Source organism: Balearica regulorum, chromosome 6 (genome assembly GCF_011004875.1).
Source record: "Balearica regulorum gibbericeps isolate bBalReg1 chromosome 6, bBalReg1.pri, whole genome shotgun sequence".
Classification (NCBI taxonomy): domain Eukaryota; kingdom Metazoa; phylum Chordata; class Aves; order Gruiformes; family Gruidae; genus Balearica; species Balearica regulorum.
The window spans coordinates 14,820,932-14,837,886 of NC_046189.1; the positions used below are offsets into that span (position 1 = coordinate 14,820,932).

Genomic DNA, 16,955 nt, shown 5'->3' on the forward strand with positions numbered 1-16,955 from the left:
ATTTCACATTATATATCTGCACACACGCACTCATGTAGAGATGTCCATATAATATTTCAACTATTATATTTGTTTCCCTCCTGACATAAATTTATCACTTTCCCCTCTGTACTCAACTAGTCACTTGTAAAAGAAAGCAACATTTTACTTTCATTCTATGTTCTTTCTCTTCCATTTTATTTCTAGTGTACCTACACAGACCATCAGAAGCTTTTGTTCATCATGGCAACTGAATGCATTACACTCTGAAGCACCAGAGATCCTGGAACTAAATGCAATCTCACAGCAAGTCATCAGCACGTCTATAGCCCATGCAGTGGAAGGCGATTTAAATCCCCAGTCTATTCTCCTTGCAACCATAGAGAATAATGAGAAACCATAACATATCCCATTCATCTAACATCTGAGAGGGTAATGAATTACAGTGATAATTCAGCCACTCATTATTAAAAGATTACAACATTAAAAATGAAGGTGTTTGGTGTTGTGTGTGGTTTTTTTTTTAAAGGCAAATGATCATGTTTTCATAAAATGTGAATGAAACAGTATACAGTATTATTGATTCCCAGCTATATTGTAAGGGCCAGCTTGTAACAAAGCCCTCAAATTGAATTAAAGTTAGCACTTCTCTAGCCCGAAACTCAATCCCAGTTAATACTGTTTTACCCCAAATGCTGAAAATATCAGTATTATTTAAGAGGAGTCTCTAGAATTTCTTGCTATTTTTCTCTGACAGCATTACTCATTTTAAATGAAACTACAAATGCCCATAGCCCATTCTACTTAGTACCACCCTTGGTCAGGATTTAAACAAAAACCAAACAAATCTCCCCCCCAGGAACACCCCTGCCCCAAACCAGTCCACATTACATGGTGCAAACTATGAAAAACGTAACTGGAACAGTGTCTATACATTACATGCTGGGCTTTTAAGTCTACGCAGCCTACAGTTCCAAGTTTCGGTATCAGTGGCTTCATTTCAGAACAAACCTGTTACGTTTTAGTACTAAAAAAAGTTCTTTATCAAACAAGCATCAAGCCAGCCCTTCTGTCCAAGGGATCTGGTTACTCATAGACTTTTCAGGTTATTTCAGTGACAGATAAAATATGTACATAACTGAAACTGCTCTGTATGTACTATGGATAAATGCATGTTTCCACAGGAGACTACTCAATCATTAGATGCAGGACACAGCATCATCTAACATAAACAGACTTTTTAATACAGAACATCTGCAACCTTTCTATCAGCTCCACCTAAATGTCTACCCAGGGTCAATTAAAAAATACCTCAAAAGTTTGATTCATAACCTTTTCACTTTCCCAAATACATTTCTGTTGTTTGCAGGGTAGGAAGTGGGAGGGAGGGAGAGGTGGGAGGAGAGGGGAAGGTCTACAAGAAAAATTAAGTTGTCAGAAAACGTCAGTAGTCACAGCAAATCTTCTGTAAACGATTTTTGAAAGTCTGTTTCACTTTATGTATAGCTGAACAATAACAAGCATAATGCCAACTTTCATTTTGGAAACAAGCTGAGAAGGGCATCTGCACATGGACACAAATCATAACCGGTTAGCACAAAGGAAGTCCTGCATCAGGACTTCTACGGGGCAGACTGTGGAGAAAGCGCATTCTTGGCTGGCATGGGAAATCTGGAAAGCTACTGCTACAGGGCTCAAAGGGAATGAAAAGTGATTGTTTTATCTCTAACTGTATTCCTTTTGTTAATTCATTCCCATTATATGGCAGACTCCTTTGTAGTGACTGGGAAGGGCTACTGGAGGATGGCCACACTTTTCTCGCTGCCCCTTACTAAAGAGGACGGGGCGCTGTCGCCATTCTGAACGCAGAATGGGGGCAAGGGGGATCCAGCGAGGAGAGCACTACTGGAGAAGCTCTTAAATTAGTATTCTTCTCTTTAAATGAGGACAGTTTCAGCTCCTTTTAACAAAGTAAGGGGCACAAAGGAGGGCAACAATATGCCTCAATTTTCACACGTTTAGTGTTCCCTCTCCACTACTGGAGAGTTGCCGTTATTCTTTATTACTTATTTTCATCCTATAACCTTTCAGTTGAATCTGCTGAATAGCTTTCCTGTGAGTCTGTCTATTAGCCCACGATATTTGGTTTTACTTTGAGCAGACTTCTTACTTTCCTCAGCACACTTTCAGTGCCACACTAGGGCTGCAGCAGGGACTTGACTGGCCATCACCCTCTGCTCCTCACAGCAGTGAGTCAGTGCCTTATCAGAAGTTTATTATTACTACTACATGCATTTTTGGATCATGAGTTGATTTCACTTAAACATTCTTTTTCTCTCTGCTCCATGTTATACTGATGTCACAGGCCAGATTTTTAGAATTAATAGCAGCAATAACTTTACAAAAGGTTACATTTTTCAGTAGCATCATGCACGCTTTTTGATGACGCTAAACCTTGGGTTCAATAATCACTGTAGTCCTTTTCCTAAAGTACTATAAAAGACCATTTCTCTTTCCTAGAATGATAGATTTTTACTAAGCAAGCAGACTTAGAGGTTATCAGGTTTTTTGTTTGGTAAGCAATTTTTCATTGTTTTTCAGTAATGTCACAAATCCATTTTTTAAATCGTCAAGTTTTCTTTATTTTCACAATGAGCTATTAGGGATTTTAAACAAAGTGACTCTTCAGATTAATATCCATCTTAGTCCTTATTAAAAGGCTCTAAAAACGAAAAGCCAGAATAAAAATAAGTATTGTTAACTGACCTAACCTTTTTCTTTTTCAGAATTATTCCATGAGGAATACTTGAGTTTTGGAACTGTTTTCTCAAGCTAGGCAAGATATTGTATGAAAACCTAAAAATTCTCATGGACAAAAAGCCTGTTTCCTCCCCTACCCAACACTGAGTGCTACATGGAGAAATAGTACTTCACAGATCTGCTTCCTCTGGGAATTCAGCTATATATTATTAAGGAAATAAAATGAGTTTCTCCCACTTTTTACTCCTTTTAGCCCTGAACAACCAGCAAAGCTAAGAGACAAAACCCTGAATTTTATTCTTTTTCATGAATTACAAGGCTAAATTCCATCTGGAATTATTCCTGTGAAACAAGTCAAAAGAATGGGATTGCAAAGATGTAGCTAAAGGAAGAATATGGTCTCAGATATCTTTGTATACCAGTGTGAATAAATGAGGAGCAGAAATACCTTTAAGTTTAGACTGCAGTTTTCAGGATTATCAGTTAAAAGGTATTTCTGAAGGAAAAAAAAGTAAATCTGATACTGAGTTACTGAAAGAAATACAGAACCTCAATATACCATTTGTAGATTCACTGTTCCGGGAAGAAGCAGACCTTACGAGCTCTCAGTTTCAAGCTAGGATCTCCCTAGCAAATCCGAAAAAACATTCATCACTGAAGTCTACACAGAACTGGGACTGGAGTTAATTCTCCAACACCCTTACAACCCACAGAAAAAAAGCATTAGTCACAACTTTATACTGGCTCACTTCAATCTCAGAGCTGTACGTACTTGGAAACACTCCGTGGGTCTCATCCAATACAAGACTTCCATGAAGTTCAGCAAGCTTTGACTCAGGCCTGGAAAATTTTGCCACAAAGCCACTACACGTTTATATTTCTGTGGTTTAAGACCAATCCATATCTCTCTGAAATATCTGCTATTTTTTAGTTCAGGAAGACTGACAAGGCCTTCAGGATGCTCTCCACTATTTTGAAATAACTGCTGGTTATTTAAGTTCCCCAAACCCTTCCTAATGATCACTCTACTCTGCCTCAGTTGGTATTTCTACTTCATTTTCTGCAAACAGGTTTGACCACTTGTGCAGCTGATCCCTATTCCTTCCACTTTTGCCATGAAAAAATAAACATTTTACTCTCAACCTCATCACTGGTCATGCAAATTTAAGTCTGAGTTTCTGGATTTTTTCTGTTATCATTTAAATGCACAAACATTAGCTGTGCTTCAAAAGAAACAGGTTATAAAACCTGCTTGTTACAGTACTCTCCCAGCTTTCTTTGTTCTGTGTTTCAGAACTGCTACAGTATACTGACTTTAATAAAGTTTTGTTTTTTCAGGAGACCAACACAATTATTACAAGTCTAAGTTCCAAAATGGACAGATACCATATTAAAGGTCTGTAACGATCTTTCTCCGCTCAGCCAAATGGATTGTCATCTGTGTTGACTCAATGCAACTTATCTGTGCCATTCAATACAATTGATCACAAGATGCTTTTATAGAGCATTTGGTTATCCTTGAAATTTGGTACCCAGGGGTCCTGGAAAATGCCCACAGCTTGAGCTGTTCTTCAGTGAATACCTTTCTCTATAGCTGACAGTAAAATTTTTTTTTTACTTATCTCACTCCTAAAATTCCCCATATGCATTCAGAGAAATTCCATTTAAGCCTCACCGTCTCATTCTTGATAGCAACATCCACTCGGTGATTTTAATTAAACCTCGTGGCTTAAATTATCTGTAGATAGAAACCATATCAATTTAAGTTGCTTTCTAGGTTGGGTTTTTTCCTCCTCCCTTATGTTTTATTTTGGTCTCCCTCTCTTCTTTTTGGTCAGCCTTTGAAACTGGGTCCTTGAGAAGGCTACCATCCACAATTTTTTTTTAAATTTTTTTATTGCTTTTTAAAGCTCATTTTAAGTCAATATTTACAAACAGAGCAAACCCCTCATACTTCAGTGCTTCATTTACAATCTTCTCCTTTTAGCTTATAAATTAGCATGATATTTTATGCAACCAATTTTGTATTTTTCCTCCTACTCTGATCACTGCTGTATATGAAATCTCCTCTGATTTATATTACAGATTTCCATATCAACCTTTATATTTGTAGGCTTATTTTAGGTTTGTATCTGCCTTGCATGGTGGTTATTAAACAGAAACCTAGATATTCAACATAATTTTCCATTTAGCTTTGTGGCAACTTAGAGATGGAGCTGGTCTAAACACCACTGGACAACATAAAATGTTAGCTCCTCTAGACAAGGATTTCTCTTTACAGAGGAGAGTGGTCCCAATTTCAATCAGATTGGCATTTTCTAGAGACAACACAAGCTGTGGTGTTGTCACCAAGCTGTCATCTACCTGGAACAGCTACACTAGACCTTTCTATCAAGCTTTAATGATTGTGTGAAGACATTACAGTATTACTGCAATAAATATGGTATCAAAGCCAGCAGAAACCAATGCTATGACAGGCAAGCAGCCTCATGAGAGTGTCTTAACCTTTGACCAGTAAATGTGATCTATTATAGGCAATTTGTGTCCCAAGGTACTCAGTGAAAGGCTGATGTACACAAAATAAACAAAGACTGAGAAAGACAATAAACTGACAGCCAAGATCAACAAATGGTCTTGGTATCCTGTGAAGCCATGAATACAATACTGTTAAACATGCTTTTCTCCAGACATGGGCTGTTTCAATATGTTTGAGTGCCTCTGTGTCCTTGAATAGATGAGTGAGACATATAGTGATGTGATGAGACTATTCTACTGTAAAGAAGCTCCTTTTAGCTTATGTAGCCCTTAAGCACCTCCTTGTTCCCATCCCCTAGAGTATTTACAGTACTCAAACACGTAAATCTACCACCTCCTCTCCTAACCTTTTGCTGTTCTCATTAGAGAGACAGAAATAGCCTGTCAAAGAAAGAGGCCCAGCCCTTACTTGATATTCTGAAATTAATTATACAATATTTTAAAAGATTTATGTGCTAATCCACCAGTTCCATAAAAATACAAGAATACAGGTAACAGCTTAAAACAGCAAAGGTAGAAAAATCGGAGTTTTCATGTGTGATGCATGAATTATACACACATATACACAATCTATACACATAATCACCACACTTCTCAAAAGAGTTACCTATGTGTTTTAATTTTAGCTCCACTGTAGCCTTTTACTATGGTGCAAATGCATTGTTTTAATAAAGATCTAGAGCAGAGAAGATAGAAGAGTATATAGTACACCGTTGTTTATTGCTTTGCTGGACTGATGCCTCAAGAAGTTATTAAACTGCTCTAAATAGTTAATCTTAACTATTTAGTTATTCTGAATCTCAATCCTCACTTTTTTTCTCTACTCTAGTATTGTTGGTTACTTCTCTTTTCTCCCTTTTTTTAAAATCTTCCCCAGTGAAAGATCATCTTGTCTGTGCTCTGCTTTCAACTGCATACAAGTGCATGGACAGCAGTTTATGGTATAATGTATGTTTTCTGCAGCAGGTCTACGGCCAGTAGTGATCTTTCTTCCCACTATGACAGCAACATCATCTTTCAATTTCTTTAAACTCTAGCCTAAAACAAAAAAAGATTAAACTTATTCTCTCCAATCTGAATACCCCCACAAGATAGAGGAAGTTGGTATTTAAGCCAGAATAAATGTTAAAGATGAACAAAATAAATATACTGCTACTGGAATATTTTTGTTAGCATACTTTAGACTGCCTAAAACTTGGTGCACTTCTAATTAGACCGCTAGAGCACATACTTTGTATGAGTGTGGCTTCCTTCCTCCCCTCCAACCAGGCAGAAACATGTAAGTCTTTGTAAAACACTGAAATATCTCTACAACACAGATTTTTAATAGTAATTTCCATGCAGGAGATACAATAAAACCAAATCCGCTTTATTACAGCACTGGGGACTAAAGCCAGTTATCCACTCAAAATTAGTAAGCTTGCATGCCAAATCAGTTTTCACCACTCACTGGGTGCAACATACTTCACAGGCAAATCAGCAAATTATGCAGTTTACAGAGAACCAGCACCATATGATTTACAGGTCTCATCGTGGTCTTACAGAGCATCGTCAGCATTCGTACTACAGATTCATAAATACAACTTCCACGTTGTAATTACCAAAATTAGCAAACATCTCGCATGTAGGAACAAAGCAGCTAACACTACTGCTACAGGCAGAAAGAATTCAAAGCAGATCTATACCCAGAAATTTCTCTACATGTCTTCCCAAACTGTTTCAGCCCAGGGCTCCTGGAGCTCTGCCGGAGCCTGCCTACAGCACCCTCCATTGCTGCAGATGACTGATGGTTCGGGAAGCAAGAAATGACAACCAAGCTAAAATAGCCTAAATACGAATTCATTAAGAAAAAGATGGGGCGGAGGTCTTCAGAGATGAAGAGGTACATTAACCTATTGCAGCACTTACACCCAGCACTTACACACCCATAACAATCTGCCTTTTTAAAAGAAAGAAATATTTGCTTGTTTTTGGTTTTGGGTTTTGTTTTTTTTTGAGTAATTTTGATCAAGTCACTCTCTGGGGGGTGTGTGTATATATATTCTAGTCATAGTAAAAATGATCTGCAGCTGTATAGTGGAATTTTTTTGTCAAGAGCAGTGCACTTTTGGTTTTGTGAAATCTTCACATTTTGACAAAGTTTTTATATTAAGAATTGTATTTTACAGTGCAGACTGCATCAAAACAAACAAACAAAAATCAGTAATTTAACAATATGTATTGCTAAGATGACTAAATGAATAAAAGCAAGTTTCCTTAACAGTCCTTCCTTACTATCTGTTAGGGAGGCTAAACAATTCAAGAGCACGTGAATGGAAATAAGCACTTCCAAATGCAGGAGAGGATATGGAAAGCATAGTGGGGGGAGGGGGGGGGGAAGGAAAGCTAACTTCTTTGAATTGTTTATTTCCTCAATCTAATTTTAATTAAAACCAGAACATTAGGATGTCTGTTACACTAAGCTACTGTAATACAGATTTCCACATTAGAGGATAAAAAGCTAAACAAAAAAGACTACAGAGGTAGAATGAACAGTGCCCAACTCATTACCCACTAGGGTTCTTCAGCTAGAAAGAAAATAGCAGACAACAGTAGTGGCCTCTTGTCACCAGAAAATAGCTTTACAATTCTATTTACACATTATTACCAACCAACCTGATAATCTGGGGTTAGTGTGAGGCCAGGTATTCACTACTTTCAAATAACGGACAATGAATGGCACAGGCACACAGTTCATTACTTCAAACCCAATACTGAAGTTAAATGCTGAAGAACTATAGCAGATACTTAGCACCTGCGTATCTTGTACTACATATGCACACAGAGACAGACAATCTATCATTTTGTGAGTTAATCTTTAAGACTTGAAAACTACCTTTTTTTAAATTCCTAAACTAGTGGTGACATATATCTCAGTTTATATAACTATATATATACACACACACAGAGGGTGACTGATACATTTTTTTGTCAGCATTGGGCTAACATTTTATATTTGCCTAGGCTCCTTTTTATTCATTCTTTATTGTTTCTCCTCAACAATAAAAAAAGAAAAAAAGGTCTGAAGCGGGAAGCTGCAAGAACAGAAAGGGAAAAGGGAGAAGACATCTTCATTTTCACCACTAAGAATTATTCTAAGACTTCTAAAGAGTAAGATCAAATTCTCTCAGATGCCCCAGGTCCAAGCCAAGACCCTACAGACATCATTGCCACGCGCTGAAGGAAGCAAGCAGAGGAAGGTTCTTTGAATGTAAGTATTTCTGTGAGGGGAGAGGAAAGGATATAAAGCCTTACTTCATCACTCATTTAGTCCTGCCAATGTTCACACACATCACGAAGTTTTCCAGCAGAGGCAAATCTTAGGGCAGTCGGAGGGCTATATGAAATACTTTCTGCCCAGACATGCTGCAGCTGAAAGCCTGCGCTGAGACAAGCTGGCTGGTAAACGTTCATGGTTACCATGCCGGTCTGTTAACACAGACCAAACTGGGAAGCAGACACAGTTGGTGCTGTGCTAACAGGGGCAGGCCAGAGTCGTCAGAAACATGACCTAGCAATGTGATCCACAACAGAGACTGACATAATCTGGAAGCAACTGGAGTCCAAGCAGAAAGGGAAGAAGCTTCTTTTGTGTGGTTAGGTCTTCAGCGTGTTGTGTAAGAAAAGAGCAAATTTTAGACACTGCCCCACTGCGTGGGCTTAAGGTTCACTGAAAGATGACATCCCACGTAGAAGGGCTTCTCAAAGGGGGAAGACGCTGCCAGTTTCCATGATGACAGAGTAAGGACATAAAGAGGAACAATTTGCAGAGAAAAAATGAGTTTGTCCATGTTAAATGTGAAATGACAAATCAATTTTTTCTAGCAAGGCGGCATAAAATCAGGGTAAAAGATAGAAGGTCAACTATCATTCTGAGGCATTATATTCCAAACCGCACTTCTGAAGGTAAAAGTATCCGTAGCTAGGAGGTAGTACAGATGGGACGAGGAAACCTCAGCTTGGCACCACCCGTACTAGCAGTAGCAAGAAGGGGTAAGAGGGTCAAGCTTGCAAACTGGGCTAGGCTTGCTTCATGTATTTTTTCCAAAGAGAGAACAGACCAAAGTTTGCTAAAAATAGATAGGAAGATAAGTAATTATGACACAAGGTTACAAAGAGAATGGAGAGATGCTATGTGGAAATAAGAGACTGGGCAACAGCAGATTAACAAATGAGAAAAACTGGAATCACTGGAAAAAAAGTGAAAGAGAGAAGTCCTCAGAGGGAAGAATTCTAGAGATCAGAGGTAAATTAGTTTGAGAAAAATCACTCAAAAGCTTACTACTTTTTCATTTTCTTAAAAATAAAACCTATTTGCCTGCTATACTTCTACAGGAGTAGCCAAACTAGTTTTTAAATGTATTTATTTTTTAACATATTTATCTGAACAATGATTATATGAAGCAGGGAAATTGCTGGTTTTATTTTTCATAAGCACAGAGGATAACCTTTGTATAAGGATAACTGTGGCTCCGAGCAGCTGAGTGAATGACTGTCACCCAAGAAATCAGTAGCAGAGCAGGCACATGGAACAAAGCCTCTCTGGCTATTTTCCTATCTCCTAAACCACCTCTTGTCCACTTTCAGAAATCCTGTGTGGAAAAGAAGAGGGAAGAAAGAGAAAGTGGTTCAAAGGGGTCAGTTTTTTCTGAAGGTAGCATACTTCATATGCTCTGAAATTGTGACTACCCCAAAAGGAGCTTTGTTCCTTTTATATGTCAGCAAAACAAAAGGTCAGCCTATTGAAATATTGGTCAGGTCTGACTTTCTTCTATTAATAACAAGTAGAGACACATTTTTTAAAGTAATAGTTAAATAAATGGCTACATGTCTGCAATCATTTCAACTTAAAATGTCAACTGGATTTGAGATGTCATGTGCATTTAATCAATGACTCTGCATTATAATATAAATATTACTTTGGTTTGACTGCTTTGTCTGGCATAAATCATAATTCAGTGAGATGAGTACATTTCAATTTCTCTACAGATGGCTGTTAATGGCAATACCTATTAAACTGGCACCTGCCAGCACTTTGTAGTTAAGGAATCTGTCAGGAGCCCCCTTCTGTACAATTTCTCTGTTAATTGTTGTCTCTCCCCTCAGCCCCCCCCATTTACCAAGTTCGTGTTACAAGACTACTGATCAGAGAATCAGCAAAACTGCCACTTTGTTGTGTCTCATAGTAGAACTCTTACTCCACGCTGTATTCCTGAGCAAAATCCATATTTATTGGTTAACATGCAGCTCAGGAAGCCTTAATTCAAATTCTTGTGGGCATGACTTTAAATCCTCAAGTATCTTTGACTATAATGCATCCGCACTACACACAGAAATACCCAATGCACCATAACTTATATGGAAAATCTAGAATTCAAGTTTTATCCTCAATTAGAGATGGATTTTAGAACAAGTAACAGCCACGTATAGTGAATGAAGGATAAACACATTGCCACAGTGTTTAGTATTCATCAAGAATACACTCTACTTTCTAGGACTTTTTTTTGCAGAAGGCATTTCTTGGGAGGAGACAGACACTTAGAAGAAATATGCCACCTCCAGAAAAGACCTGGTCATATTTCCAACAGGACTGGTGTTTACTTTTTTCTTTAGCAGGTGTGGCATACACAGAAGTCAATATTGAATAGGCAAGAATACATTTAAGTAGACACGTCACAGAATTTAGTGCACAAAGTTAATCCTTACAGACAAAGCACACTGCTTTTTTTTGCCCCCTTTTTTTTTTTTGCTTAGTAATGGCTTGAATAATGATATTTCAGCTTGAAGTGAACATGCAACTATTTAACAAAAAGCATGCTCCTTGCAAACAGTTTGTAATTTCAAGTCCTTTTAAATAGTCAGAGGGAACTTTCTGCTCTGATCTGTTAAGTAAATATAAATCTTGTCATCCAAGTTCAGTAATGAGAGTAAGGGGTCTATTCTTCTTCACTGCACTTGCATACATCTAACGATAATGAGATTTATGCATGCATATTAAGAGGAGAACAGATGCTTAATTAAACAAATAAGCCTTTATAGTAGGCAGTCCACATGATCATTTTTAGTACAAAACCCCCTTATTTTCTCTGTTTTAGTCTGACTATGAATGTAGACAAGGAGGAATCAATACGGTGGAGGAAAAGAAAAAGTAATACATGTAAATGGAAGTGTTTGTCTTTTTTTTAGTTAAGAATACTTGACAAACTCAAGATACATTACATTGATTAGGTATCTCCTCTCCCTCATGCTCTTGTGCTCTTTAAAGGAAACAGGAGTTTTATTTACCAATTTACCTATTTGAAAAGTGGGAATTTTATTAGGCAAAAGGAAATCAAGGTCTCTAAACTCATCTGCCTCATTAACTGCTGCTGTCTATCAAATACACAGGCATGATCCATCTCAGATCATTTTGCTATTGAGGAAAAAAATTCTAAAATAACTTTAGTCTAATTACAATTTAATCTAGTCTTTTTTATCTATCCACATCCATACTGATTTCCAGCATCATATGTACATACAGATAAATACATTAAAAAGTTATATACACTGCCTCTCTCCAGAAAATCACACCTCTATTATTTGCTCTTTCTTCAATTATATTGATAACTTTTCTTCTACAGCACTCAACTTCTCAGGGCAACACAAAGCATAAAAAAAATAAATCTCTCCATAAGCTATCATAGTGCTATACTTAATGAAAGTCAATATCTGTATATTATGCCATCTACTCTGCAATACCATTACAGGCTCAACAGTGCTGGTTGTAAAAAGTATCATTCTAAGCACAAGACCTGTAACAGTAATAATGAAAAAAGGGTCATTTCTGTCTTCCAACTAGAATGAAAAATTAAAATCACTAAGGCACTTAGCTCAAAGGAAAATTTGCAAATTAAGGGGACAAAAAATAAAATATTCATGGCTCATATTGTGAAATGGAAGGTAAATAATTTAAGATGAACTGTTATGTGGGAAAGTGCACTATTCCTGAAGAGGAAAAAGCAAATGTAACTAATACACACATATATATTCCTGCTTTCTGCACTTGCAGTTACATGCATACACGCACAAATATGCAAGTCATGGTTGATGTGCAGTATTGTGAGATACACATTTCCTCACCCATACTAATTTTGAAGATATTTGCTAGTGAACTAGTGAAATCAGGTTGACAAGAGTTACCTTATATAGAGAAGGCTGGCTGTTTTTTTTCCTGAATCCAGCCTAGAAATAAAGACTGAATGAGCAGGTGTTCTCCCACTGCAATCCTGTTCAGCAAACTTCTTTACTCTGAGTCACCAATTACATACTTGCTCTTAGAGTTTTATACTACCAGTGTCTGCCTAGGGGAGCTACCTATTAAAACGCCATTGGTGTGGCTGCAGTCCATTAGATAACTTACCTTCATACCCGTAAAGTTGAAAGTGCTGCCCAGAATTTTTACAATCGTTATCTGGAAAAGGTAGTGAGAGAGCCATAGACTTATATTTATTATATGCCAGGACTGTAACAACTGCTATGGGATTAAGATACAGAGCAGCACCACACAGCGGAGGTCACATTTCCCTAGTGATTTAAAGGTTCAATCTTTCTGCAACTTGATTTAGAAACCAACACAAAGTCCACCTTTGTTAGAAAAGAGTATTTTGATAGTATTTCAAAGCATGGCAATTAAATAACTATAGATCACAAATTTAAAATCTAGAGTTCATCACCTAGCAAACTGAGAAATAATTTTTTTTTTTTAATTAACCTCTTGGTTAGATAAGCTTTGCATTCCTGGCGCTAAGTGATAATGCATTTTGCATTAGCACTCGGCATCAGGGATTTCTAACGCTCTGCATCGAGGGGTTAATTAACCCTTTCAAACAGCCAACAGTGCCACCTCATAAGGCTTATGACAGTTCTAAACCAATGACCCTACACTCTACCTTTATTCAAGGGCACAAATATGCTGTTTCTCTATAGCGTTGCTCATGAAAATACAAAACGCCTTCAAAAAGAAGTACAGGGAAGCTCATTTGAGGTCCAGCAGTCTCCTCAACACTCACCATGCCCTGAAAGTATCAGTCAGCTCAATATAAGAAAAAGGGATGAACCAAGAATTGAATGTGGTATTGCATAATCTTGCTGCTGTTAGGTATCTGCATAGAACTTGGTACTGTTTCTGTTCCAAATGAGTTTCAGCATAGATGCTAGATACTGTTTTTTTTCCTGAGACTGCAGGATACATGTCGTCACAGCTCCAATAACGAAAGTATTTATTGTAGTAGTTTCCTGATATACAATATCAATTTACTTTGCCGTCTGTTGTCTAGCAGTGGGTTATTTAGTGAGCTATGACAGTGCAGTGTGCCAGAAAACATCGAAAAGTAAAATATAATGCTCACTTAGCTGATGTTACATACACTTAACAGAGTCAACTTCTGTTATTCTTTCGACAGCAAAAATGCACATCCAGTACTCAGGCAGACAATATATGCATCAGAACCAACCAAACAAGAAAACACAAACACTATGCAGTACGCACCACAGTAAAATAGAACTTTGGATTAAAGAAACTTAACTAATCAGTAATAACCAGTGTGATCTGCATTTCAAATCTCCAGTATATTAACCTACTTTGCTCCAAGTGCCACAGTCATTAAAATGCTGAAGTCAAGAGTTCCAGTTAATACTGAGTAAATCAACAGGACTTTTTTAAAAAGCAATGATTACAAAAATAAAAGCATGATTTCTTGATGGTCTCCCTGAAGCAGAGTCACCTAAATAAAGCTTCAATCCAGGAAAAGCTTAGCAGGAAAACAATCTTTTTTTTTTTTTTTGTATGTGTAAAAAAAGACCAGGAACTACAAGTAAATAGCAGCTGAGCAACAGATGAGGCACTAAGTGAAATCTGTTAGCAACTGCTAACAGCTTTGCTATTTTCTGTTGTTAAATTAAAAAAAAAAAGTAAAAAACCAATGCAGTAGCAATTCCAATATGTTCAAAAATCTCAGATGCAAAAGACTAAAGCTCAATGCTTCTTGTACTACAGATAAATACTTGGGTTTGGTTTTAATATCTTGAATTGCTTTATTATTGATTATAAGGCAGAAACAAGTCAATACACATGGACATACAATCAAGATAAAAGTGTTATAGCTGTATACATGACCCAGCAAGCATAGCACAAAACCCCCACCGTAGACAAGTGTGACACTTCCAGCAGCTGCTGTAGCCTGAAGTTCTACTTCCCTTTGTCCTTTACACCTGACTCCTAGTCATTCGCCAGAATCCGCACGTGTCTTTATTAGCACTGACCTTTCTGGCAAGATATCAGAAATATTTTCATTGTCCTTCTGGTCCTGAGGCTTTCACCACAGATAAGCATCTCCTACTTATCTCAACCGAGTCTTGACATGGGTTCAGCAAGTCTGTTTTCCTGTTTGGATGCATCTACACAGCACAGCAGAACTATGCAGGCACAGCTGAAATAGCTCTGAACAAAGCAGCCCACATATGACGACTTGTATGAATTTATCAGTGTGGGTACCATACAACCAGTATGAACGTACCAGCTCTCAGTAGGATCAATTAGTTATGTGGCTGCAGTCACTGGACTAGTTAAAAAAATTCATGCCATCACCCAGTCCCAGGCAGATACATCCTCTTGCCACTCCTGACAGTGGTGCTCTCAACTTCTTTTCTCTTGGGTCTTTCTCTCCTGTCAGTCTAGCAGGGGCTCTGTTAGTTGTTCTTCATTTTGGTGGTCTCCCACATGGGGGATCAGAACAACTACCACCATATCTACAAAAGGCACACTACAGATTTCCTTCTACCATCCAGCTTTCTGCTCCCTTATGGTGTTTACATTTCTAAAGCCTCCTATGGCAGGTTCCTCTTCCAATTTAAACTCAGCATGTCAAAAACAGAGCTCATCTCTGTTTTTAAGTACTTCTCTCTCCTTCTTTCTCTTAAGCTAAGAAGAATTAGTAGTCACCTTGCTTGCTGCAGAAGCTCACAACTTTGTCGTCTTCGGCTTCTCTCTTTCCTTCCACAGATGTTCTACCAGTAACACATGCCAGTTTCATCTCCACAATGTCATATAAAATCTGGCTGTTTCTTTCCATCCATGCTGCTAAAATACTTGATCATTCAAACCTTCTTACTGCAGTCTCCTCCTCCATAGCCCTCCTGACACTCACTCCTCACTCTTCACATCAGTGCAAAACTCCAGTTTGAAAAATGCCTCGATTCTAGTATTTAGTCAGTATTTGACCCTTGCAAAGTTCCTCCATTAGTTTCTTATTACTTCTTTTTAAAACATTCAGATAAATTTGTTTTCCATGTCATCCACAGCAGTTTCTCCCTGAAAAAAATACGAGCCTGGTTTTGCTTATCTTAAGCAGGACATATGGTCCCCAATTCTTCTGTAAACTCACACCGTTTGCTCTTGTTCAGTCTTTACAGGTCATCACCCTTCTTTCACTTTTATCAGGCTGGGATATTTATTAGGCTGGGATTCCCTAGGACTCTTGCCTTCTCAGGATGGAATTTCTTTTCAAGAACAATTTTATAAATTCTAGGAAGAAACACTGATGAGGACACAGAACCTCTAAAATCCTCCCAGCTGAACTGGTAGCTCTTAAAACAACTCCTCCTCTGTTCATTATAACCTTTGTAGAGATTTTCAATGGTGTGGGATAGAAATTCCCACTCTGTGCTGCCATACAGATAAATAAATATTATTAACTATTACTGTCTGCTAGGAAGACTATCAATCTAAATGAAAAGCAAGCTTATGAAAAGAACAGATGTATAAAGCTCGAGCACAACCAAAATGTGAAATACATTCTGAAAAATGGAATCACTAAGAATGGTAACCTATTGTTCCCAGCCTTGCATATTGATCATTATCATTATATTTTGTCAACTATAATTGCTTGTTTTGGATTCTGATGTCATCCCATGTTCCTTCTGGCTCAGGCATCACACCCCCATAAGACTTTGCACTTCAAACTTCGAATCTGTCAGTGATACATGAAACAGAATACTTATGGTTTCGTCAGACCTCTGTGTCACTCCGCTCCTCTTCACACCAAAGAGTTAAAAAGAATGAAAATAGACATAAAGCTTAAGATACACAAGAGAGTTGATGAAGTCACCCTCCTAATTATTCAGTGTTTTGACTACTGTTCCATGTTAAGCCCTATTTCTTAAACAGTATGAACACAAATGCACGTGCAACGCACAGGTGTATGTGCCTCCTCAGCATTCCTAAAGAGCCCCATTTGAATGCAGACTGGTGTACCCACGCACCTTCATCTTACGAACACTAACAACTGCTGAAATCATGCAAATTTGGCACATAAGCATCCCTGTATATTTTTGACAATACTTCTACAGTGTTCAAAAGTTGATAGGACAATTTTGAGGATTCCTAATGACGATACATGGAAGAAAGTCAGCTAAAACCTTCCAAGTCAATACAAGACAAGCCATTTGACTCCATGACATATCAACAGAAAGCTGCAATATGAATTCACATATCACTGTCCCAATGAATTTTAAGTCATTGTAAGTGAATAATCTTGCAGCTGAATTTCTTAGATTACCAGTTAAAGGCATCTTTGCTTAAACAATGATTGTAGCTTGTGTATGCA

The 16,955-nt window shown here is 37.7% G+C and overlaps 1 protein-coding gene across 4 annotated transcripts in view; it reads right to left on the reverse strand.

The window, feature by feature from the left end:
- PARD3B (par-3 family cell polarity regulator beta) overlaps window positions 1-16,955 on the reverse strand; it is a 422,926-nt gene that overhangs the window by 125,028 nt on the left and 280,943 nt on the right. The window lies entirely within an intron of this gene.